The 25,322-nt window shown below is 46.6% G+C and overlaps 1 long non-coding RNA gene across 4 annotated transcripts in view; it reads right to left on the reverse strand.

The window, feature by feature from the left end:
* LOC105663862 (uncharacterized) overlaps nucleotides 1–25,322 on the reverse strand; it is a 129,932-nt gene that overhangs the window by 33,996 nt on the left and 70,614 nt on the right. The window contains exon 4 of one of the 4 annotated variants that reach the window (XR_013040524.1): nucleotides 11,358–12,838. The exons of the other annotated variants lie outside the window; for them this stretch is intronic. This is a non-coding gene — a long non-coding RNA (uncharacterized LOC105663862). Of the gene's footprint in view, nucleotides 1–11,357; nucleotides 12,839–25,322 lie in introns of those variants that run through there. 4 annotated transcript variants of the gene reach the window in all.

The raw sequence follows: 25,322 nt of genomic DNA on the forward strand, positions 1-25,322 counted from the left end.
AAAGAGGCCCTGACCCAGCATGTCGGGGGAAGGAGGCGCATGTAGATGACTGGAGCCAATCCGGGAGTTGAAGTGGCAGTGTTCGGGCGGGGGAATGGGGGATCCAGGTTGGTCGCTGGTTCCCCATACCCGAAGTCAGGGAGGGATACAAAGACCTGACACGTCTAGCCTGAGGTTTGAGTTAGGCGTCGGTTCGGATCCGGCGTCGCTCACTCGATAGGGGTTACGTGAAACCTTTAACATCTCTCATGGCGCGGGCCTATCCCGTAACGTTTTAATTAGAGTCACTCGATGCCAATAGGATGGACCGTCCGACAAACCGCTTATCGGCTTTGGCATCGCTTATCTAGGGTTGTTTCAGACCGGGGGAAGATCCCGCACCGCGGTGCGGGTGCCATGATGACCGAACCCGAAGAACACGCATCCTCTAATATGGCAAACAAAAATTCTATTTCCGACGAGAAGGCTAAGGAGGAGAAGAGCGGATCTGCAGCGGAGGTGGGTTCCTCCCTGCGAAGATCGGAGAGGACGGCGACGGAAACCCGGAAGAACAGGAGTCCAGAGATGGGCCGGAAGGCGAAACCGGTCATCCTGGAAGACAAGAGCGTCACCCACAAGGTGAGAGTGACGCTCGAGAAGATGGAGGTGGCGCAGGCTAGGAGGGTCGCCGCTCCAGCCAGCGTCGCCGGGTCCCCGAAAAGGGCCCTGGCAAAAAGAAGAACAGTGCCGTGTACTACGGCGGGTGGCGCGCGTCGGGATCTCGCGGAGGTGTTCACGACCGCTGCGCCTTCGTCGGGACTTGCACCCGCCACGCGTTCCGTCTCGTGCGGGGAGACGCCGGTCGCGTTCGGTGCGGTGGCCGGGCCGCAAACAGGTGTCGGGCCGATTTCGGCATCGTGGGTCGCGATGACAGTACCGTCTGTCGTATCGACCTCTGCGGTGCGTGCCGTCTCGTTCGGGGAGACGGCACCGATCGTCGCCGGGTCGGCGGCTGCATTGTCGGGGCAGCACTTCGCGCCGGGATTCGCGCCGCGTTTTGCCTTGGGTGTCGGGCCGAGGCCGTCGGGGGGTGCCATCACGGGAATGGCGCCCAGTGCCGGGAACTTTACTTGCGCAAGTGCGGTGGCGCAGGTCGGCACGGTCGCGCGAACGGACGCGACAGGAGTGCCGTATGTTCTCACCCCAAGTGCGGTTACCGGGGTGTCGGGCGTGACGCGAATGGGCGTGCCGAGCACATCGGCGAGTGCCGCGCCAAGCGTCTTCCGGTTCGCCGGCGCGAATGTGGACTCTAATGACGCTCTGCGAGTGAGCGCTGTGGCGGGGCCCGCGAAGACATACGCGTCGATTGTCACGCGGGCAGGCGCTTCCGGACTAGCGCCGACGGCAAGGTCGTCGGTCGAGCCAAGCGCCATCGGTGGACCGTGCCCGATGTTAGTGGTGATTAGCAGCGCCGAGTCGCTGCACGCCGCGTCGGATCGTGAGTTGGGCCGAGGGTCGCCGTGCGTGGGCGGCCCCACCGGGGGATGGACCAAGGTCCCACCACGAAGAAGACCCCGAAGAGGAGCTAAGAGCCAAGGCGCAGAGTCGGACTCGTCAACCTCGACGATGTCCACCGAGGGAGTCCCTGCGTCGCAGATTTCCCTCCGCAAGAGAGGAAGGCCTGCCGTATCCAGCACCAAAGGCAGGAAGGCCGGTGCTAATACGGATACGGCGGAGAAAAGGGCCGCGGATGCGCTCGCGCGATTGAATCGCGAAAAGCAGAGGGCCATCGCTCTACAGGCCGAAGAGGCAGCGGTGGCCGAACGTAAAGCAGCTGCACTGCGGCAGCTGGCCCTTGAAGATGTGGGTCTGGCGATTCGCGAGGCAGCCAGACCCAGCAAGGGGAGTTTGCCCCTGCGCGAGGTGAGGGAGGTTGCCAACGAGGCAAGAAACCTGCCCTCCTGTGACCTGGTTGCGCAGGTCCTGGTCCTCGCCGAGGATATCAGGATGGTCGCCGGAAGATCGACCAACCTGAAGGGGACGTACGTGCGCAAATTACGTGAATGCGCGAACACGGCGGAAGCGTACGCCACGGAATTGGGGAGGAGGCACGAGAACTCCCCCAATGCGCCAGAAGAAGAGACTCGTGAGCTCCGAGCGGCTCTCCAAGCCGAGAAGGAGAGGACTGCAGCCCTTCAGCGGCGGCTCGAAGAGGCACAGGCGGAGTCGAGGCGTAGCCCCACACCGAGGAGCACCGTCCCCAGCGAATCCGGGGACACACCGATCGGCCTGTCGATGAGGAGAAAGAGAGCCAGGATGATCTCCTCATCGACAGAAGTAGAAGATGTCAGGAGGCCCAAGGTTGAAAGCCTTGTGAAGAGCCTGGCGCCGGCCACACTCGCAGGAGCCGAAGACGTGTGTGCACGAGCAGAAGAGGAGATGGCGATTGGCTACGAGAGCCCGCCACACCCTCAGGCGACCGAGCCTACGATACCTGAGCTCCCATTACAGGGAATGGGAATCAGGGACCTTATAAGAGCGGTCGCCCAGGAAGTGACCAAGGAGCTCGATAAGAGATTCGAGTCCTTGGCCGAAGAGCTCCGCATCGGAGCGAAGAAGGCCCCAGCTGCGCGGGCGCCGAAAGACGACCCGAAGACGGCAACGAAGAGCCGCGAAGAGGAGAGGATTCCAGCAAGGAGCGCGGATCCCTCCCAGAAGCCTCAGCCCACCACAGCCGCGCAGGAGACGTGGGCTAAGGTGGTGGGCCGTAAAGAGAAGCGCGCCGCAAAGAAGGCGGAGAAGCCAGCGGTCAGCGGTTAAGCCAGAAGCACTCGGCATCAAGCAGTTCAAGCTGAGCCGAACGAAGACGGAAGGGATCCTGTTGGGAATCCCAGGACAAGAGGCAGCGAAGAAGGCCCAGGCCCTTGTCGACGAACTGAAGCCGGTCTTCGCGGGCTCAGACGTACGAGTCGCGAGGCCGGTGAAGATGGCTGAATTCCGGTTGCTCAGGCTGGACGACTCCGCGACCGAAGAGACAATCGCGCGCGCGGTTGCGGAGCTGGCGCAGATCGACGCAAGTGAGGTGCGCGTCGGTAAAGTGCGCCAAACAGTGGCGGGACTCGGGTCAGCTTGGGTGCGCTGCCCACTGACCGCCGTCAAAAAGGTTCGGGACGCCGGGAAAGTGCGCGTCGGTTGGGCGCAGGCGAAAGTACATGTACTTGAGCCGTGCCCGCAGCACTGTTTTCGGTGCCTACAAACCGGACACACCCGGCAGAAGTGCGGTGGGCCGGACTGGTCCGGCCTATGGTACGCGTGCGGCGGCACGGGACATATCGCCGCCGAGTGCGTGAATAAGCGAAGATGTCCGCTCTGCGCCAGCCTCGGACGCTCAGCCGAGCACAGCCTGGGGGCAAAGGACTGCTCCCAGATCTCCGTGGCTCCTACAAAGCCAACGGAGAAGAAGAAGGAACCGCAGGAACAACCCGCGAAGAAAGAAGACACCGAGGTCACCAGCAGGAAGAGGAAGGAGCCCGCCCCCAACAGCGAGGAAGAGGCATCCACCCCGACACCTGCGGTGAAGAAGATGGTTGCTGAGGAGCCAGCAACCAGCGAGGGACCACAACCAGAGGGCCCCACCGAGGAGATGGAGGCGACCGCAACGCCGGAAGAGGACGGCGCTGAGGAGGCAGCGGACGACGCGAGCGGTAAGTAATGGGGCCGTCGAGCCCCTTCATACTAGCAAACGTGAACCACTCGGCGAGGGCACAGGATCTCCTGATCCACACCCTCGACGAGTGGCAGGCGTCGATAGGGATAGTAGTAGACCCGCACCGGATTCCCGCCGATAGGAACGATTGGTTTGGGGATGCGGAGGGTTTGGTCGCGATAGTGGCGCGGAATCGCCAGGGTTTCCCGACGTGCACCGCGTCGGCGGCCGGTCGCGGTGCGGTACTGTTTCGATGGGGGGATACGGCGGTCGTGGGCGTCTATGCCCCGCCTCGTTGGCCCTTGGAACAGTTCGAGGAATTTCTCGATAGGGTGAGTTCGATCGTTTCAGCATGCCCATCGCGGGGCGTATTGATCCTCGGGGATTTCAACGCGCACGCGGTAGAGTGGGGTACCTCGACGACTGATTCAAGGGGCGAGGCGGTCCTCGTTTGGGCCGCGGCGCATGGGCTCCTGTTGCAAAACAGGGGTTCGGTGAGCACTTGCGTGCGGCCTCAGGATGAGTCGGTCGTAGATTTGACCTGGGCCTCCCCTGTGGCCGCGCGAATCGTTGCGAGCTGGCGGGTGGAGGAGGGAGTGGAGACGCTGAGCGATCATCGCTACATCCGCGTCGACATTTCCTCCGATACCCGGCGCTGCGGTGGTGGGCGCTCGGGCCCCCGTCGGTGGGCGTTAAGATCACTCGACCGCGATTTAGCAGAGGCTGCTGCCCTCGCGGCTTGCTGGCCGGCTTCTCCGGACCAGACGATTGTGGACGTCCAGGGCGAGGCAGAGTGACTCCGGGACACATTGCACGACATTTGTAATGTCTCGATGCCCCGGGCCTCCCCTTGCCCACGTCGGGCGGCATACTGGTGGACGCCGCACATCGCGGAGCTTCGCAAAGCGTGTGTGCCATTGCGTCGCCAGTATCAGCGCGCCCGACGCAGACGGAACCGCGATCCCGAGAGGGAGCAAAACCTCTGGGGAGTGTATCGTGAGGGCGTGATGGCATTGCAGCTGGCCATCAAAGAGTCCAAGGACCGTGCCTGGGACGAGTTCCTTGGGTCTCTGGAGCGCGATCGCTGGGGGCAGCCGTACAAGCTTGTGATGGAGAAGTTTCGCCCGTGGGCCCCTCCGGTGGCAGAGACCCTTGATCCTCAATTCCTGAGGAGCGTTGTTGAGGCACTGTTCCCCCGTGAGGAACATCCGACGCGAACCGGGCCGTTGCTTCGCCTTCCGCGGAGCGACGGTGTGGAGGTAACCGTCGAGGATCTCGTCCGCGCCGTCAGACGGGTGAAGGCTCGGAGTACCGCTCCGGGTCCTGACGGCGTACCTAGCAGGGTGTTGTCCTTGGTGCTCCATCACCTCGGTCAAAGGGTGGCGCGTCTTTTTACCGCGTGCCTCAGGGAGGGAGCGTTCCCGGTAATTTGGAAACGGGGAAGGCTGGTCCTCTTGCGTAAGGCGGGAAGGCCCGAGGACGAACCGTCGTCCTACAGGCCTATCGTTCTCCTAGACGAGATAGGGAAACTCTTCGAAAGAGTTATCGCGGAGAGGTTGGTGGCCCATCTATCCGGGGTGGGCCCAGACCTGGCACCGTGCCAGTTCGGGTTTAGGAAGGAACGCAGCACGGTCGACGCGGTGAGGCGAATCCGGGCGATCGCGGAGGCCGCGACCTCACGGGGAGGTCTGGCGATAGCCGTATCGCTGGACATCGTGAATGCGTTTAACTCGCTTCCCTACTGGGCGATAGAGGAGGGGCTAGTTATACACTGCGTTCCTGGGGAGCTCCGGGACATAGTCTCCGACTATCTCCGGGGCAGGACTGTAGAATGCGTAGACCGAGAAGAGGTAACGCGCGTTTGGGCAGTCGAGCGCGGGGTGCCACAGGGTGTGGCGCTGGGGCCGGACCTGTGGCTCGTGGGATACAACGCGACGCTCACGGTTCCGTTGCCAGACGGCGTTTTCGGGACGTGTTTCGCGGACGATACCCACATACTGGCAGTGGGTCGCGACTGGGGGAGGACCAGCCGGAATCTAGAAGTAGGGATTGCGGCGGTTGTCTCGACCATCCGACGGCTCGGACTGAAGGTGGCTCCCCGGAAAACGGAGGTGATGGCCTTCTGCCACCCCCGTGGGGATAAGCCTCCGGAAGGAGCCGTGGTCCGGGTAGACGGAGTGGAGGTCCGTATAGGGACCGAGATGCGGTATCTCGGCCTCCTGCTGGACTCCCGCTGGAGTTTCGAGGGCCATTTCAATGCTCTGGCCCCCAGGTTGGGCCGTACAGCGGACGCGTTGGCGCGTCTTTTACCCAACCTGAGGGGTCCTAGCGAGAGCGTGAGGCGGCTCTACATGGGGGTCGTGCGGAGCATGGCCCTGTACGGCGCCCCAGTTTGGGCGGCCGACCTGGTAGCGAGCAAGGACTCGCAGCAGGTGCTGCGTAGGGTCGAGCGGAGGCTTGCCATCAGGGTTGTGATGGGCTACCGCACGATCTCTTATGAGACGTCGATGATCTTGGCGGGTGTTTTGCCATGGCGCTACAAAGCGCAAATCGAAGAGAGGATTTACGATCTAAGACGCCGTCTGCGCGATCGTAACGCGTCCGATATTAATGGGGGGCCCTGCCGGACCCGAGCATCGAGGAGGCCCGGCTCCAGGCCCGCCGTGACGCTATTTGGCAATGGAGGCTCGAGCTCCTGCGCATTGGCGCTGTAGGTAAGCGAGCGGTCGGGGCGATTCTTCCGCTGTTGGAGAAGTGGATGGATCGTGGGCACGGAGCGCTCACGTTCTGGACCACACAGGTGCTGTCCGGGCATGGTTGTTTTGCCGAGTACCTGTGTCGGATGGGTAGGGAACGGTCGCCGCAGTGCTATCATTGCGGGGAAGGGCCGGACACCGCTCAGCACACGCTGAGCGAGTGTCCCGCGTTCGCGTGGGAGAGACACTTCCTCCAGTGCGAGGTGGGAAGTGATCTCTCCCCGGGAGGGGTCGTCCGGGCCATGGTAGACTCGGCCACCAAGTGGGAGGCCGTCGTCAAATTCTGCGAGACGGTAGTCTCAAAGAAGGAGGCGGCGGAACGCGTTAGGGAACGCCAAGGGGCTCGGCGGGTCGCGAGGGCGGTTCGTCCCGGGAGAGGGGGAGGTCGCAGGTCGCGCGCGGTAACACCGGCTCCGCGCGGGCCAGCCGGAGATAGCTGACGGTAAGGGGCGGCGCGGCTTCACCGCGTCGCCCGTGACACCCCGGGGAGTCACATTTAGCGTAGCTAGGGCGTAGCGAGCGCACGTGCGCTGATCGCGGGGGATTGCGACTCCATTCGGGAGAGCCGGTCTCCATCGCGCGGGGTCGCACGGCCGCACTGGCCTTGGACGGGGTTTCCAAGGTTCATTGCACGCGGCCGAGGGGTGAGACGTTGGCAAACATGGAGGTGTCAACGGCTCAAAATGGGCGATGGGTGGGGTGTTCTCGGGATCAGTGTTCTGGGGAACATCCCCGCTACTCTTGGAGAGGAGACTTAACCTCCGCTCAGAAGAAGGGTGCAGCATGGCACGTAGCGGGGACGGGTGGAGGGTGTGCGTTTCGGTCCCTTCACCCGATCAACTCGCGATGAAGGCTCCATAGTCAGGTTTTAGCCGGTAAGAATCCGGCATATTCCCTGGTCCTTCCCCGAAGGATCGGGGAAACCTATGCAAGGTTTCCTGACTCAAAAAAAAAAAAAAAAAAAATAAGGTAGGTTAGGTTAGGTAGGTTAGGTTAGGTTCGTTTTTTTTACGGTTAGATTCGCCTAACGTATAAAAAAAAGGGATGGAAATGATAAACTCCCTGAGATATGTGGAAAAATCACTTTTTGGACTGTTTCAGTTTTTGGCTTCTAGGGGGCAGAGGGGTGGAGGTGGGCCGCAAGATCGAGGCGGTAGGCAAGGTCAGGGTCGATTGGACCCACGCGAGAGTGGTGGTCCTCGCGCATAGACCGATGCATTGCTTTAAATGCCTACATCGGGGGCACGCAGCGGCGCAATGCAGCCGCGGAGAAGACAGGTCCCGCCTGTGCTACAAGTGCGGGGAAGATGGCCATGTGGCAAAAAATTGTAACGCCGGGAAGTTAGAATGCCCGCTCTGCCGCGACCTAGACCGGCCGGCGGACCGCCGCTTGGGGGCTCGCGAGTGCGCCCCCAAACCACGACGCGCGCCGGCAAGGATGGTCCAGCCACGAAAGGACCCGAGGGAAAAGAAGACTGGTCGCGGCCGTCCCAGGAGGGACAAGAAGGTGTAATCCACCGGGATTACACCATTCGGGGAGTGTCTGGCGGGTACCAGTCCAACTCTGGCTGGCCGCAGGGGTTCCGAGCGGGGGCTCGGGGCCCCAACCAAAGCGGCCGGGGGCGAGTCGGCTGCGGCGTGGTTCCGTGGCCGACTCGGTGCACTAAGCACAGGGGTGGGAACTATTCCTGAATAGTTTCGAGGCGAGGCGCCTTCTACGCCAGCGGGGACGGCCGAGGTTGCAGGTAGATAATGATCGCCTCGGTCGTCCATACCGACGGGGTGGGAACCACCGAGGGGTTTTAGTCAGTAGGAATCTGACACTACCCCCGCTCCTCCTCCAAGGAGTGGGGGTGTCTATGAAGATTTCCCCTCGTAAAAAAAAAAAAAAAAAAAAAAGGGCAGAGGGGTGGGAGTTAAGGGGTGGGATGACCACCGTTGAAATCGTCAAGTCAAGGGCTTTCTTTTGATTTATAAATCAGTTAAATCGGAGGGTACCCCATTTTCTTGAACTTAACCGTTTGATTCAGTACTTCTTTGTGCAACATCAATTTCCTTTGTTACAACAGGAGGTTCTTCAGTGACATAAGCTATTTGCGAAATGTTATTAATAATATTAGAAAAACATGGTCGCACATCTTTGTACAAAACATTATTTCGTAGCAGCCATTTTAAAGCTCTTCGAAGTTTAGCGACGTCTATTTCAAATTGTCGCTGTCGTTCCAAATTTTCTAGGCTTTCTACGACAATCATACCGGTCTTTTTAAACCTAACTGGAAGTTGTTCGACAACTTCGAATACATCACGGGCAAATAGGACTACCTGACCTTTGCCCCAATTTTGACTGAAGCGATTTTGAATTTTCATGATTTTAAGGAACGGGACTATTCTGCACAACATGTGTTTTTCGATTTCTGATAAATCTGATATCACCTGAGGTACGTGCATTACTTCCATTTTATTCCAGAATGCCTGCGATGGAGCTTTGCGCTTTTTAAGATGATGTAGGCAGCGAGAACATGTTGTTATCTTCTCTAATTCTATCAGATTTGCAGGAATTAGATGAGACAGAGGCTACGTGTGCAAAGCGTAACGTTGCTGCGGACATAAAGTTTTGCAGCACATCGCACACGGTACATCAGCGAAAATATTAATAGCCGATTTAAAACTGTCTGCCTGAAGAAGAAGTTCTTTTCTACGGTTTCTAGCACGTTCGCGCATGTCATTTAAACGTGTATTTCTTGATTCGGTACATTCTGTTAGTACCACTTCCCGCGTACGATTTCTTGTGACCATTAGACGTTGTGAACGTTGTTTCGTAGATTCGTTCTCTAATCGCCGACGGATTAATCCGATCCGACGTGATCGTTCCTCGGCCGATTCGTTTGCTAATCGCCGGCGGATTAATCCGATCCGACGTGATCGTTCCTCGGCCGATTCGTTTGCTAATTGCCGGCGCATTAATCCGATCCGACGTGATCGTTCCTGGGCCGATTCGTTCTTTAAACGGTTAGAAATTCTACTTAGCCGCCTTTTTTTTTCACCTGTTGTTTCGCGTGACACTTTCGAACGTGCGTATTTCCGCATTGCGGATAATCTCGAACGGCGTTCATTAATAGTTTCTTGACGCTGTGCCTGTGCATTTGTTTCACGATTCCTTGACAGACGTAATTGTTTAACTTCGTACGATTCTTTCGCTCGATTCTTTTTCCTTCGGGATGCATCTTTTGTCGGTCTGCCCATAGTTGTATATATGAGACTTCTAAAAAAGTGATTACTTCAAACCACAATTGGCTCGCTTGTTTTGATTCGCTGAAAGCAGAATTGGCCGTTTTTTTTTGATTCGTTCAAAGCAGAATTGGACCGTTTTTTTTTATTCGCTCAAAGCAGAATTGGACCCCTTTTTTTATTCGCTCAAAGCAGAATTGGACCCTTTTTTTTATTCGCTCAAAGCAGAATTGGACTCTTTTTTTGATTCGCTCAAAGCAGAATTGGACCCTTTTTTTGATTCGCTCAAAGCAGAATTGGACCCTTTTTTTTATTCGCTCAAAGCAGAATAGGACCCTTTTTTTTTTGATTCGCACAAAGCAGAATCAGTTTTTATCTTACTTTAGCTTCTTAAAATAAAAAAAAAAATGGTAAAACTGTACAATTACTCCGTCACCTCAAAAAAATAATTCAGGATATGTTTTCGATGTATTTTTGCCTCCTGAATACGAATATGATCATAAAAATCGGCGGTCGGACATATCTGAGCTGCTATTTTGAAAAAACAGCAGAAAATCGTGATTTCTTAGGGTTTTTTGCATTTATTTTGAAAAATTCTCATCTGATGAAAAAATGTTTCCAACAAAAATGTAGAATGGAAAAATGTAGAATGGAAAATTCTCTACAAGAAAGTTCTGATACATTTTTTTTGTAATTCTAACGGTAAGGCTGCAAATGAACGACGAAAGTGTCAAAAATTACCTTTCGAATGGTTAGTTCGCCTCCTCCGCTCCGAGGTGCGGGGAAGGCGGTAGGGCGCACGCTTTGGCGAACCTAACCATTTGCGGCAGATAGGCTCTATCTTTATAGAATATGCGGCGATCGAGTCTTTCCGTCGCATACTCTATAAATCTAGATAGACCATAGTTACATTCTATACGCACTAACACCTACTTCGCGGCGTGCTGTCGAGTTATATGTATATAAAAAAAATAGCTATACAAGCTTTGCCTATGTTCGGCTGTCCAAAGGTTGACATGTTCAAGAAAATCTTTTAATTTTGCGCCGCTTCCGAAAAGGTTGAAATGTATTTAATATACTACCTAACGAGTAAATAGGTTTCATTCATATCTGTTACGTAATTGTATGATTGAATGAAATAGAAGTTATTTTATACTTTTTAGTGCATTTCGAAGTCGGTGTATTTTTTTTCTTAAAATTATTTTATTCCGATTAAAATGAGACCAAACACGACATAATTTGGACTATATTTACTGATTTAATTGACGATAAAAGTTTCTCACGTCGAAGAGGATAGCGGGTCAAAAAGAAAGAGACGCTACGACCGTGGCAGTCGGCAAAGATCAAAAGTCTGTTCGATTGTTTGCAATACTTGAGCATTACTAATTTTTTTATTTTTCATCCATTTTTTTATATAACTTTTTCCATCATATTCGTGACGTTTTCCTGATTAAAATGAGACCAAACACGACGTAATTTGAGTTATATTTACTTGCAATATCTTATTAGAGTAAAATCATCGATGTACGCGTAACACTTGAAATTACAAGTAAATATGTCCCGAAGTACGTCGTGTTTGATCTCATTTTAATGAGAAAAATGTTACAAATATGATGGAAAAAATTTCATAAAAAAGGAATAAAAAATAAAAAAGTTTCATTATTGCATTAGGAGTGTCCTTCTGGTAGGTCACTGTTTGTTTACGTTCAGTCTCCTTCGCTCGAAATGTAGGAACTGTACGATATCTGCACCAATTCGGTCCCGAGAATGGTGCACATATCGAACATGTAGTACACATAGTCTAAATTATTTAGTGTTGTGACGTCGTCCGACGTTGGAGTTAGTCATGTGACGTCATCCAACGTTGGAGTTAGTTATTAAGTTATACCCATATACTTTCGCTACTTCGAGCTTCTCACGCTTTGCGTTACGCATATAATCTACCGCCAAATCAGCAATGTAATCATAAGTAACATTAGAACTACTCAGATAACATCCTATAAACCTTATTCCCACATCTCAACCCCTTAAGTCCTTTCGCCGAATCAATATCTCTAACATAAACATCCTTTTCAAAAGACAAAACAACAGATAACGACTGACAAAATTCTTTCCCCCTCCGTGATCAGTAGGCAATATAAAAGGGCCTGGAGATCGCACGGTAGCGCTTCCATTCCGATCCTTTCCGGTGCCTGGATCATTCCAGTGCACTACTCTGTCACGGGTCCCAGCCCCGATATTCCAAACCACGAGTTCAAGCCCCGACAAGTTAGATTCTCTAACTGTTACTCCTGCCCCTACTCACCTCCAACTCTGCATTATTACGTCGCGCTAACCATTAAGTATATCTCTGTAAAATTGGTCATATTTCGTTTTCAAGAATATACCTTTATTTCATTTTATCTTTATCATACAGTTATTTGTGCCTCAAGAAACCCTCCTATTCGTACAATCCCTACGAGCATTATATTCTAGAGCAGTTATTTTGGCTCATGGAAAGAAAGCGACGAGGAGAGCGTAGATACCAATTACGCAAGCTAGTAAGATCCTTCCATCTCCCAACCCCAGTACAAGTCGCGCCGCTTACTCATAACCGCGTCGCGAACATAGAGTGGAAACTTATACCAATCGACGTACCAAATCAACAATCAACGGGAAGTATCGAGAGTAAGTCACTGTGCTACGTTAAAACACCCGGGATCCCTGGCAGATGACGGGCGTACGTACCGCATGGCCAAAAAGATTGTACAATTAGCGTCAATACCGGTGAGTTCCTCTCCTATTTTACGTGAACCGCGATCCGGGACGTAACAAATTGGTGGCAGCGATGGGATGAATTTACAATCACCCCGGCGAATGTGGCATGGTGTTACTTTCCAAGTAACAAAGTGATTTTTCTTACTGTGTTCACGAGTTAAAGTGACTAATCGCGCGTCAAAATATATCTCAGTCTACCTCCCGCACTCGACAGGACAACAGCTAGCCCCAGGGCACGCTCCAGTACAGTGTCGTCACTCGGAACCTTTAGTTGAAGTTTTCAAACCGCAATTTAGATTGTCATATTTTCCTCCGGTCTTCGCATCAGTGACTAGCGCGAACGACTAGCCTTGCGCTTAACAGCTGCGACTAAGTCGATTGCTGCATAATGCAGGTACGGCTACAGTTCAACCTTTAATACAATAAATTCAGTTATTTTTTCTTTTGCATTTCAATTATCTAACTTTTAAGTTTATTTCATTCGAGTCAGACTAAAAAGAAGAGAACACGAGGCTGTCGTGCCGATAAAAGAGTCCAGGCGAAACGTCGAAAAATTTTGGAACGGTCGCTGTTATTAGACCCTGCGCGTGAATTCGCCGCAAGTTCGAACACAAGCGCTGCTCCAGAACTAATTGACGCAGTGCCAACCTTTGACGATCAAGCCCAAGAAGAGTCAAGAACAGAAGTTTTAAACGACGCGAACGATAATTTTAATAAAGAGACTGTAGAAAATATCGTAAGCAATGCTGTGGACCCTGAAATTGAGGTCATAGATTTAGTTAGCGACGACGAAAGCGATACAGATACCGTACCCTTCCGCGTCTCCTCGCCGATCGAGGAAATCGACACGGAAGTTGCGATTAAAGTGCGAGATCACGAGTATATCCCGCATCATATTTTGTTAACCCACGTACAAAACAAGGATAAGGATACGATTCCAAACAGCGTATACGACTGGTGCCGATTCCAGCACGAATTCTGCAAGTTATAATAAATACTAATATTACTGTTTTCACTATTTCCTCCGCAGAATTTTCTTTTTTTTTAATCATGTCTACCGGACCCGAGTTACGATCAGCGTCAAAATCGAGCCCCTCCGCGCCCCTTAACGAACACGAACTCCGCGCGTATCAAAAGCAAATGGCAGACCGCGAACGCCGATTACGCGACGAATCACAGGCCCTCGAACGCGAACGTTCCGAGATAGAAACTGAGCGCCGTGAAGCCGAATCCCTTCGAAAGGAATTAGAAGAAACGCGAAGAAAACTGGAACACGTACAACCGTGTCCCGCGGTACCTTCCACCCTCGCGACACCCCCGTCACCACCAATGGCTATCGAGCCTTGGGAATATACGCTCCGCGAAGCGGTAAATACTATCCCCACATTCGACGGAAGTAACGGCTATTCTTAAACATCCCCCCCACGCCCGATCTTGATCAAACTTGACACATTAATCGGGGGATGGGTGTTGAATATGATGATGCAATACCAATCTGCGGAAACGCCCCCTAGCGGAGATATGAAAAATCGAAAACTGCCATTGCCGGTCTCACGCAATGCCTATATAGTACTGTATCAATGCTGTCCCCATCACGATCGAATATTCCTCACATCGAGAATCTTCATTAGCCCACATCGAGAATCTTCATTAGCCCTCAAATCTCTAACATCTGAAGGTGAATATCGGTTTCATGCTGTCCCTGGCTCGTAACGCCGTCACTTGTTTAGACAATTGCTCTTCACTCGCTCACTCGCTTGCTCACTCACTTGCTCACTCACTTGCTCACTCACTCGCTCGCTTACTCGCTCACTCACTTTCTCATAGCCTCATCATTCACCTACTAGCATTCATTTCCGTTTACTCTTCATCATACAATAACTCAATCTCCATCAATCCGATCACCAGAATGTGGAGTCATTCGAGACTCGAATCAGAAGTTTGTTCCAGCCGGGAACAAGCCATACGTTGGTGTTAACAAAATAATTTGTTGGTGCACAGTTTTGTCTGTCAACAACATCGAATTCCGATGAATTTTGACATCAATCGTGGCGCTTATGGGGAATTCCGCTGTCCAAAGCGGAATCGACATACCACCGGTCGAACTGCAGAGCGCAGTGCCGCCAAGGGTACATTCTTTGATGATTTGCGGATTCCAATCCAACAAATCATTAGAATCCTCTTTGCTTGGTGTAGGGATAGGTCCTACGAAGAATGCATCGCCGAATCCGATTCATCGGAGCCTACGATCGCCAGATTGTACCGGGCCTGTCGGGAAATGGTTACTCCACGATATCTCGAGGCACAAACATCCGTTGGCAAGATAGGAGGACCGGGGCGAATCGTCCAGATTAAGGAGGCCAAGTTTGGTCGCAGGAAATATCATAGAGGCCGTGTTATAGAGGGACATTGGATCCTCGGAATGATAGAGGATGGTTCAGAAGACCTGCGACTGGAGTTATGCCCGGATAACGAACGGACATCCGAGGCTTTGGTCCCCCTCATAAAGAAGCATGTTGAAGAAGGTTCGACGATCCGCACCGACGGATGGAGGGCCTACAGGTGCCTGACGGACCATGGATACATCCATCAGTGGGTGGATCATTCCAAAAATTTCGTATCCTCAGAAGGTGTCCATACCCAAAGGATAGAGGCCACATGGCGTCCGATGCGAGTGCATTTCCGTCAGCGAAGGGTACCAGCAGACGAATTCGTGGACCATGTGGTCGAGTACCAGCTGCGGCGTGATTGTCGCAAATCCAGGACGGATTTGTTCGAATACCTCATCGAAGCTATCAGTGGGGCATTCCCATTGAGTAATAACCGCTGAAGTACTCGGGAATGGAGGCGAGGACGACAATAGAAACTGTCCGGAGCGTGCCTCAACAGCCATGCGAAGCAGTTTATTTCAGTACCATGGTTGTTGAGAAGAGTGGAGTCAACCACTAAAAAAATCTGGTTGGCGAAGCTCCTCACCTTCACGTGGTGCCAACTGTTTGAACTGAGAAGGAGCAACATCCCAAAGCGACAAGGGTACGCCTGAAGGTTAGGTTAAGTTCTTCAATGTTAAATGATATCATCAGTCTCTTTTTGCGATTCCTGGAAGATCATCTCGCTGATCGAGCTGCAAGGCCATTCCGAGCAAAAGAAACTACTTTTCTTGAAAAATCCCCCTCAACTCGGGACCCAATGTGCCCTTTCCCCATCAAAAGACTAGTCCAAAGCATAGAAATGGTTTCTTCAATATCTTCGCTCTGGTGCGTTTCCGCAGATTGGTATTGCATCATCATATCCAATACTCCCCCCACTACTGATCTGTGAAGTTTCATCAAGATCGGGCGTGGGGGGGATGTTTAAGTCTTACCAAAAGATCTTGTCCATCGTCTTCAGTAATACAAACATAAAAATTACACTGTGTACGGGAAGAATACAAATACCTCTGCAACAAGATAGATTAGAAATTATTAGAGAAAATCATGAAACCCCATTGGGAGGTCATAAAGGCATTAAGAAAACTTACCATCGTATAAGATATAATTATTATTGGAAGAACATGAAAAAAGTTGTAGTAGATTACGTTAAAACCTGCATTGACTGCCAACGAAACAAATTTGTGCGTATGAAAAATAAGGAACCAATGGTTATCACTGACATACTCCCATTGAGGCATTTGATAAAATATCTTAGGACCACTTCCACTCACCAAAAGAGACTGCAGTTACATATTAACAATACAAGACAACTTAACAAAGTATTCTGTTGCAGCACCTCTTGTTTCATTCACCACAGAAGAAGTAGCAAAAGCCTTCACAGATCACTTCATCTGCAAATTCGGATGCCTAAAGGCAATTTTAACAGATCAAGGCACATGTTTCACTAGATCGTTAATGAGGAAATTAGCAAAAATTTTTCAAATTAAAACATACAGAACTTCGTCTTTTCACCCTCAATCTAACGGCGCATTGGAAAGAAATCACCACGTATTAATTGAATATCTCAAGCATTACATTACAGAACAAAAGCAATGGGACGAATGGTTACCTCAAGCTCTCTTTTCTTATAATACTAGAGTACACGAAGGAACAAAATTTACACCACATGAATTAACATTTGGTAGAAAAGCGAGACAGCCGTCAAAATTCGTCATCGATGAAGACATCAACACCTTTCCGGATTTCGTCGACAATCTAATTACAACTCTGCACAATCTTCGAAACACAGCCAGGAACAATTTGCAGCAGGCTAAGCATAGGCAAAAATTTTATTACGACAAGAAAATACGTCCTGTATACTACCAAACCGGCGAAAATGTCTTCCTACTTAATCCACCACGAAAAAATAAAGTACAGAAAGAATACTCCGGGCACTACATTATATCCAGGAACATTGGTGACAACAATGTAGAAATACAAATTAGGGGGAAAAACCAAAAAAGAATAGTTCATAAAGATCGTGTTAAGAGGGCGCACATGCCATTAAAGGATCAAGAATCAATAATAGGGAAAATTCAGCCTTAACCCTTTTAGTACCGAACGACGATATATCGTCGTTCCGTGCACTCGCCAAAAATACCAACGACGATATATCGTTGCGCCTCCGTTAGAGCGTTATTATACTCATCACAAGAGATCTGTGTTTAAGTATAACTTCATAAAATGTTAAAATGATTCATATCCGATGCAACACAAGTAAAAAAATGTTTATTAGATTAATTTTTTGTTATATCTTGTGTTGTTTCGTGCCGAAGGTATATGTCAGAGTAATAAGGTAGAAACGGGACACACGATATCCCTCGGATATCCGTCGACACGAGACAGTTTCTCGTACCGTAATCGGAATCTTTACGATGTTTACGATAGTTATCAGAAAACTCAAATGGCATCCGTGCATCGACACTGCGAGCCTAAAATCTCTTTGTCTTTCTTGATCCGTCGAACGTGCAGTCAATGTTCAAAAGCCGTGAACGTGTACATAGAAACACAATTAGCAGCAGAAATTATTGTCAATTTTGTTGGTACCTTTTTCGAAAAATTATACCCTGTTACGAACATGGATGAAGCAGAATTAGTGCTAATTATTGACGAATTAGATATAGCTGAAAAACAAGTTGACAGTGATGACGAATTATTTGCGTCAAGCCATCGGTGTGATCGCAGGATACATAGCGACAGTGAATCCAGCGAAGAAGAATTGGAAGATGAAGATAGCGAGAGTGGTAGTGTTGAATCTCTCACGAATTTCAGGGAAGTAAATGTGGAATACGATAGCCAATATTTCTACTTTGTACGATTTCCATGATGTCTTATATTTATGTTATTATTATGTTTTTTATTAAATATCGAAACTCCATTGGTATCGATTTATTCTCTATTCATTTCGCAATATGCTGCTTTTTGAATTTTGTAAATATCATGCCTACTTTGGTTTTTACGAGCATTTTCGCAAACCTCTACAAATTTGTCGATTTGACCCGGTATTCTTCGCCTAGGTACGCTCTTTTCGTTCGGTGCTAAAAGGGTTAAAGACGCAGGATTGGGCTAATGACCATGGCAGTCGATGCCAATAACACTAATCATCATCATCATCATCAAGACGCAGGATTGCACACGCGCAACAAAGTTGCTACCACCTTTGCAAAAACCAATAAGCATCATGAGGGTAGCATATGCAAACAGGGACGCAAAGACAGAGAAAGAAGGAAGAGGAAGAGGTAGTAAAAGAAGAAAATGGAAAAGGAAATTGAATAAAATGTCAAGCAAGCGAATCATAAACGCTATATGCGTGGAGGATGAGGAGATAGTGTTTACCTATAAATATAAATTGAGACCACAACGCATGTGTGGGGTCTGCGGGATGTAGCATATATATATATTTTATTATTATATATATATAACGAAGATTCATTATTTCAACAATAAAAGACGCAGGGGACCCCCAATAAAGAGAACACAGAAAAACAAAATACCTTACACCGATAGAAATACCAGGCCCACCAAGGGAGTCATACAAGGAAATTAACAAAAAGGATCCCAGAAGAAAGGCGTGGAAAATCTTATGGTTATTCGGAGAAGGTGCAACATCCCCGCGGAACGAGCCAAACACCTGCGGATGCTGCAAATGTGCAATTAAACGCTGCAACGAGTGTCTCTTGGGGACAAGAGACTCATCCAAGGGGGAAGGTGTAACGTCTCCGGGTACATCATCCAGCCGATAAACAGAGAAGCATTTTAATTCTAACATCTTTTTCTATTGTATTACCGACCGCGCCATAAAAATTCGCATGGTAATGGGATGGGGTTAGCTCACGCGCGCAACATTGTTTAGAGTAGATCACCGATCGATGGCGCGCGCGTTAGTTAGAAAGAGACAGAAGATATACTTCGAAACACAGTTATTATAAATTATTATTTAAATGTTTATATTATATATATTATTAATTATTCACTTATTATAAATTGCGTTATATTTTTAGCTATTATTTTATGTATTGTTTGCGATTAATTATTTCTCCTATTAAAACACTTATAATTTGCGTATCTAAAAATTATTAAAAATACAATTTAACGGGAAAACTTGTGAAAAACTAATTAATAATAAATCAAAGCGTATTTTTATTAATCAAACTAATATATATTTGCTACTAAATAAAGCGTAATAAAATAATAACTACTTTTTGAGCGGGAAAAACCCATGATTTTCTGGATATAAAAGGGCGTGTAGCAGCGGCTGCGAGCGCAGAACAATCTTGGAAGTACTATGTGCCGGACCTCTTAGGAAGCGACTAACTGGAGCAGTTTTAACTGGTAAGAGCCTACAAGATTCTTAGTTTTGACTGGACAGCGGGTATCAGCCATTTGGATACTCGATCGTTGGTTAATTCTAGCAGCTAGCTAACGCAGGTTCCCCGTTCAAACGATCTTGTCTCTGAAACTCCATAAGGAGAGTGCTATGCTCAGCCCTAGAAAAAACTAAGACATCAATGAGAGCTCGCCAGTCACTCATACATATTTCTTATTTTCCTGAATTACTAATTCGCCGTCAGATTCTCGGAATTCGCTCTGGGTAGTTTAGTAGCCAGGTAACGCAGGCTTCCCATCATTGAGCGGCTTGGTCTCTGAAGCCCGTGTCTTTTGGGTGGCGTTTCAGTAATTTCAATAAATAATTAAAGTCGAGTCATTTTTATTTGCAACCCTGTTGGTCACACGTCGGTCACTTGATTCTTGCATCGTTGGGTAATTCTAGTAGCTAGCTAACGCAGGCTCCCCAATTAAGCGATCAGGTTTTGGGTGTCGATTTGTGTTCTGACAAAAAGGGCCATGAATCTAATTAGTTTAGAGTCAAACAAGGAGTAACTGTGGGGCGCATACGCCCCACGCGGCACGGAACGTGTTAACCAAATATTGTTCTGTCAGTTTTGTTAGGATCTAGATCCATTATTAAATTGCGTTATATTTTTGCATTGCGTATATCATTATAAAACCGCGTAATTGAAGTAGAAAGCTACCGTTCTGCGATTTGCGTCAACAACAAGTCTATTATACTCCAATTTGCTTATAGAATTCAGTCGCATATACATTTTTATATTTACTAAAGTAATTGTTAATTATAACTCTTTTTCTCATCATTATTTGAATAAACCTAATTAATGAAAGGTATTAACCTGTAGATTTCACTCTTTAACCACACGCCACCACGATCCCACATTCTCTTAGAATTAGTTATAGTAAAAACGAGTCGTTTAATAAGCAAAAGCCGCTCTTTGCTTCATAAGTGCTGTAAAATACCTGAGTCTAGTACCAGGGACGTTACACAAATGTAACGTCCCGAGAAGAGTTTTTTTATTTTTGCAGTCTTATGTCAAGAACAATCCCTTACCAGCAGTTCTATTACCGACGGTATAAACTATTACCGACAGTATGTCAATTACTTTATGTATTTAATTTCGACGGTCGGTAATATGTTTCATTAAATTAATCAAAAGTTAAGTTAATTTATTTTAAACAAAGTTAATGTATTATTTTATAAGCTATTGCAATAAATGTACTATTCTATATGGAAAATTTCGCACTGCTACGTGCCTACGTGCCGCGAAGCTAGCCCCGAATTTCCTGGAATTCTTGCGTTGCCCTAGAGAAGGATAGCAATACATTTTACAATTCAGACATTATTAATTATTAAAAACTATTAGCTAAACAAATCAATCAATACAGATCGAGCGTACTAATATTATGTTATTCGAAACTAAAGTCAAACATTAGTTTATTGCAGTATATATTGTAAATTATAATGTTATTCAATAGAATATTCTAGAAGCATCGTACGCTTATACATCTAGCTCCGAACCGTATAGAAGTCGTGCGTAGTACATAGAAAAGGATAGAAAATGCAATTTCATTAAAACACTATTAAATTACTATTTTTATATCAGGAATATAAATCATTATGTAGAATGCGATATTAATAATGTAATTAAATCGTTTGTTTGTACAATTAATGTCTAATTACGAATTTATACGATAATTATATATTTCGACGTTATGGGGGTTTTCCGAGAATTCGCCAGGCTGGCGAGTATAAAAGGCCGAGCGGAGCTCGCCAAAATCGCAGAACAGTTTTCGAAGTCGAGCCAGCTAGAAGTCTTCAGATAAGTATAACCGGAACAGTTTTCGCTGTCAGGAGCCGCAACGATTCTTAATACTTGACTGGTAAAGCGGGTATACGCCATTTGGATACTTGGTCGTGGGTCGTTCTAGTAGCTAGCTAACGCAGGCTCCCCATTCAAACGGTCTCGTATCTGAAACTCCGCTAGGAGAGTGCTATACTTTGCGCCAAGAAAGGCTAAGGTATCGAAACGATAGCTCACAGCTACTCGCATTTGATTTTATATCGGATTGCTAACGCGCCATCAGATTCTCGGAGCTCGCTCTGGGTCGTTTCGTAGCTAGCTAACGTAGGCTCCCCATTTGAGCGGCTTGGTCTCTGAAGCCCGTGTCTTTTGGGTGGCAGTTCAGCAATCACGATTTTATAATTAGAATCAATTGATTTGCTACCCTGTTGGACTTACATTGTTCACCTTTTCCTGTATCGTTGGGTCGTTCTAGTAGCTAGCTAACGCAGGCTCCCCAATTAAGCGATCTGGTTTTGGTTGTCAGTGTTCGTTTTGACGAAAAGGGTCATGTACAATTAGTTGTCGAGTCAGACTAAAAGAGTAACTGTTCCGAAGTAATAATTCATTTAGATTCAAACAAATTTTGAACTTGAATTAATAAAAGAATATTGTTCTGTCATCAGCGTAATCTCAGTAGTGCACTACACCGCGTTAGATATCAGATAAAATCATTAATCTGTCTAACTTTGCGAAAGCGTATTTAGGTACACTTAGAGAATCACACTTAGGTCGTGTTCCTCGCTGCGGTAGACTATCACGCGCTAGTATTAATAATTTCGTAAAAGACTTTTCATTATATAAATTATAAACGTATTAATCAATATAAACTTTGTAATTGCGATAGCGTTCGAGACGAGAACTGAATAATATAGAATATCGAATTCAATTAATTATATAAAAGCGAAGTTAGCTTCATCCGAAAACAGACTTAGGTACGATCTAATATAAAGTATTACCTAGCGAGAGTCATTTAGTTAGATTCATAATTATCTATTACGTATTGCTTAATTTGCCAAGTTCTGTTATTTCTATTATTAATATTATATCAAGTCTATTCTAGTTTCTTTAATCAAACCAGTATACTTTTCATATTTTGTTATTTGTTACGTGTTATTTGTTAAATTCATCATCATCGTTATTTTATTGAATAAACCCTTATTGTTGAAAGATATTGGCCTGTGGATTTCACTCCTTAACCGCACACCACACGAATCCCACAATCTTTAGATTTAGTTATTTTCCAAAACGAGTCGTTTAATTGGTAAAAGCCGCTCTTTACCTTCTTAGCGCTAGTAACTATCTGAACTTAGGTTCCAGAGTCGTTACACAAACTTAAACAAAGAATCGACACCTCGACTCGATAACTGCAACGCTTGGGTCCCGATTTTGTTGCAGTTATCCAGTCTTTACTGTATTACCGGTAGGGTACTTGAGGCAGATTTGAAGGTGATTTTGATGCTATGAAATATGTTATTTTCAATTGTTTTTTAGAAGGTATCAATGTATCAAGAGTACTAGAATTACAATATAACACATGGTTCATTGTGTTTACTAATAAGCGTGTTATATGTATAAAAACGGATCGCATTAATTTATATTCTTTTGCAAAGAAAATGAGTGACCACGAAAGAGCGCATGAATGGCTAGAAGAATTAAATTTAATTCTTAGGGAAAAGTGGTGTCCAAAACATAAAAGGAAGCTGCTTTACAATAATGAAACAGAATGATTAGGCAATTTCCGATGTTAAATATCAGGAAAATATGATCACAGTATTATAGCTGTTCATAACACATAGTTACGTCTTTTATTAATTAACTTATTTTGAAATTATGCTTGCACTAGCACTAGAAATTTTCTATGTGAAAATTTCGATAGGTTCGAGCGTTGCCATTTGAGTATTCAAAATTCAACAATAATAAAACATATGCTTTTGCATGGTGATTCTCATATAATCAGACTCAGCATGAGTTTCCTATCGTTGAAGACGGAACGGTTTCAACTGAATCAATTGCTGACAGATTTTTTATATGTAGAGAATTGTGTGTTTTAGCCCTTGACAGACAATATGAATTAGGAGAATTAATCGGCCGTCCTGATGTAATAGTTGAAATTGATGAGCGTAAAATTGGACGAAGGAAGTTTGAAAGAGGACGTTTGCGTGAGGAACATGGGTATATTATGTACAATTTTTATGGCTGTTGTTATTTTATTATATTTATTTTTAATTTTTATTTCCTATTTCATATTAAAAATTTAGAATAGGAATGATAGGGCAAGAAGGGCAAAAATATCGATTCGAAATATGTCCTGGAAACAAACGAAATGAAAATACTCTTGTTCCGTTAACCCCTTAACGCAGTTTTTTTGAAGAAATCGGACAAAAAAGTCCATTTTTATATACTGCGCTTTTGTTCTACGGAAAAAGGCTATATTTTATTCTTGAATAAATAAGTGTTATAACTTACAATCCAATGTAAATGATAAATATCAATAAACCGATTTTTTTTCTTTGCTTTCACATTGTTATTTTCAATTCTCGATTATATTCGAGCGTGAAAAATTATAAAAGCATAAAATACAATGCCGCTCGAATTATCTCGAGTGTGCACAGTTTAGCCTGTTTAGCGCGCTCGAATTAACTCGAGCGTACAAGTTAAGGGGTTAATTAGGAAACATGCAGCAGCCGATTTGGAAACACATACGGATTGTTGGAAGAGTTATATAAATTTAAATAAATATGGGTATGTTCACAAAACTGTAAACCATAGCACTAATTTCGTAGGCCCAAAAAGCGGTGCTTATATTCAGAACATTGAATCGTCCTGGCGTGTTTTGAGAGCATGATTTAGTAGAGGAGGTATGAGACAAAATAGTTTCATTAATCACGTGTGTGAGTTTCTGTGGCGTTTACAAACAAGAAAAAATGAGAAAGATCCATTTATCCAATTAGCTAATGATATGAAACGATGTATATTCCTCATATCAATACAATTTTCATACTAATATAATTCAAGCCTTAACTTCAGTAAATTAGATTAGATTATGTTAGGGTAGATTAATATTAAAAAATCATGTGCGTCAGTTGAATTTAATTTCTATGGCTTGTAACTATTGGGATTGCCATTGCAGAAAGCGTAGGTAACAGTAGGTGCATATGCTATGCCGATAAAATAGGGAATGACACCCAAATGATAAAAAAATTGTTTCTCGAGTCGCCAAAAATCCTTCTTGGAATCATTATTTTTATTAAAAAAAAAAATCCGTTCCCCAAATTCGAGCCAATTTGAACCATGGTAGTTTTCGGAAGTTTATCCTGTGCGGAAATGCAGTTTGCTGCGGAACGCTTGACTGTATGTAGGTGTCGCCACAGTAATACCCTCTGTGGAGTCTTTAATCGAAGCAGGACTTCACTTTACCGACTAATGTTAAGTGGGTAAAAGTAATTACTTGTTTTATTAATGTGCAGGAGTTTTTATAATGTTTATTAATAATGTCTATTTTAACTTATACAGCATGCTAGCCTTTAACTTCACAATGAAACACAATGTAATACAAAAATAATTCACGAAGTGATTTGGAAGCTTCCTGCGAACACGATGGACCAAGGATAATAATCCAACCTATGGATCAAAGAATAATATAAAAAACAAAAACACATTTCCGGCATAAACTAACTAACGTTAGCGATTCGTCAAAAAAAATTCAATAACTACATGTCCCGCGACACTAGCATGTAAATAGCTGCCTTCTTCATATTTTAGCGCAGTTAGAATCAAGTCGTTAAATCGTAAACAAGTATTGTACTGTGAGCTCGTAAGGCTTACTTAGAGAGACAATAAAAACCAGAAGATCAAATTCAAGTGAAGGAACATTTATAAACCGAAACCTCCTCAGTCCTGCAGGCCAGCGTTTCTTTTTGTTTAAATTATTGATCGGTATTCGTCTAAATCATACAGAGACAAAACACAAGGATTGCATTAAAATGAGTAATGACGCATGGAATGCAGTTAAGCAAAACAATATCAAAAATGCGTGGAAAAAAATTATTACACCACACCATAAACTGGAAATTGAAGCAGAAAAAGAAGAGGAAGAAGATATAATTTCCGAAATGCAACATAATTACACGCAATTTTCGGAAGAAAACATAACGAAAAAGCTGTCGAAAGGAGACAGGATGAAGAAGAAGAAGAAGAAGAAGAAATAGAAACGAGAGAAAAACCGAAC

This window comes from Megachile rotundata, chromosome 2, assembly GCF_050947335.1.
Source record: "Megachile rotundata isolate GNS110a chromosome 2, iyMegRotu1, whole genome shotgun sequence".
In the NCBI taxonomy this organism is placed as follows: domain Eukaryota; kingdom Metazoa; phylum Arthropoda; class Insecta; order Hymenoptera; family Megachilidae; genus Megachile; species Megachile rotundata.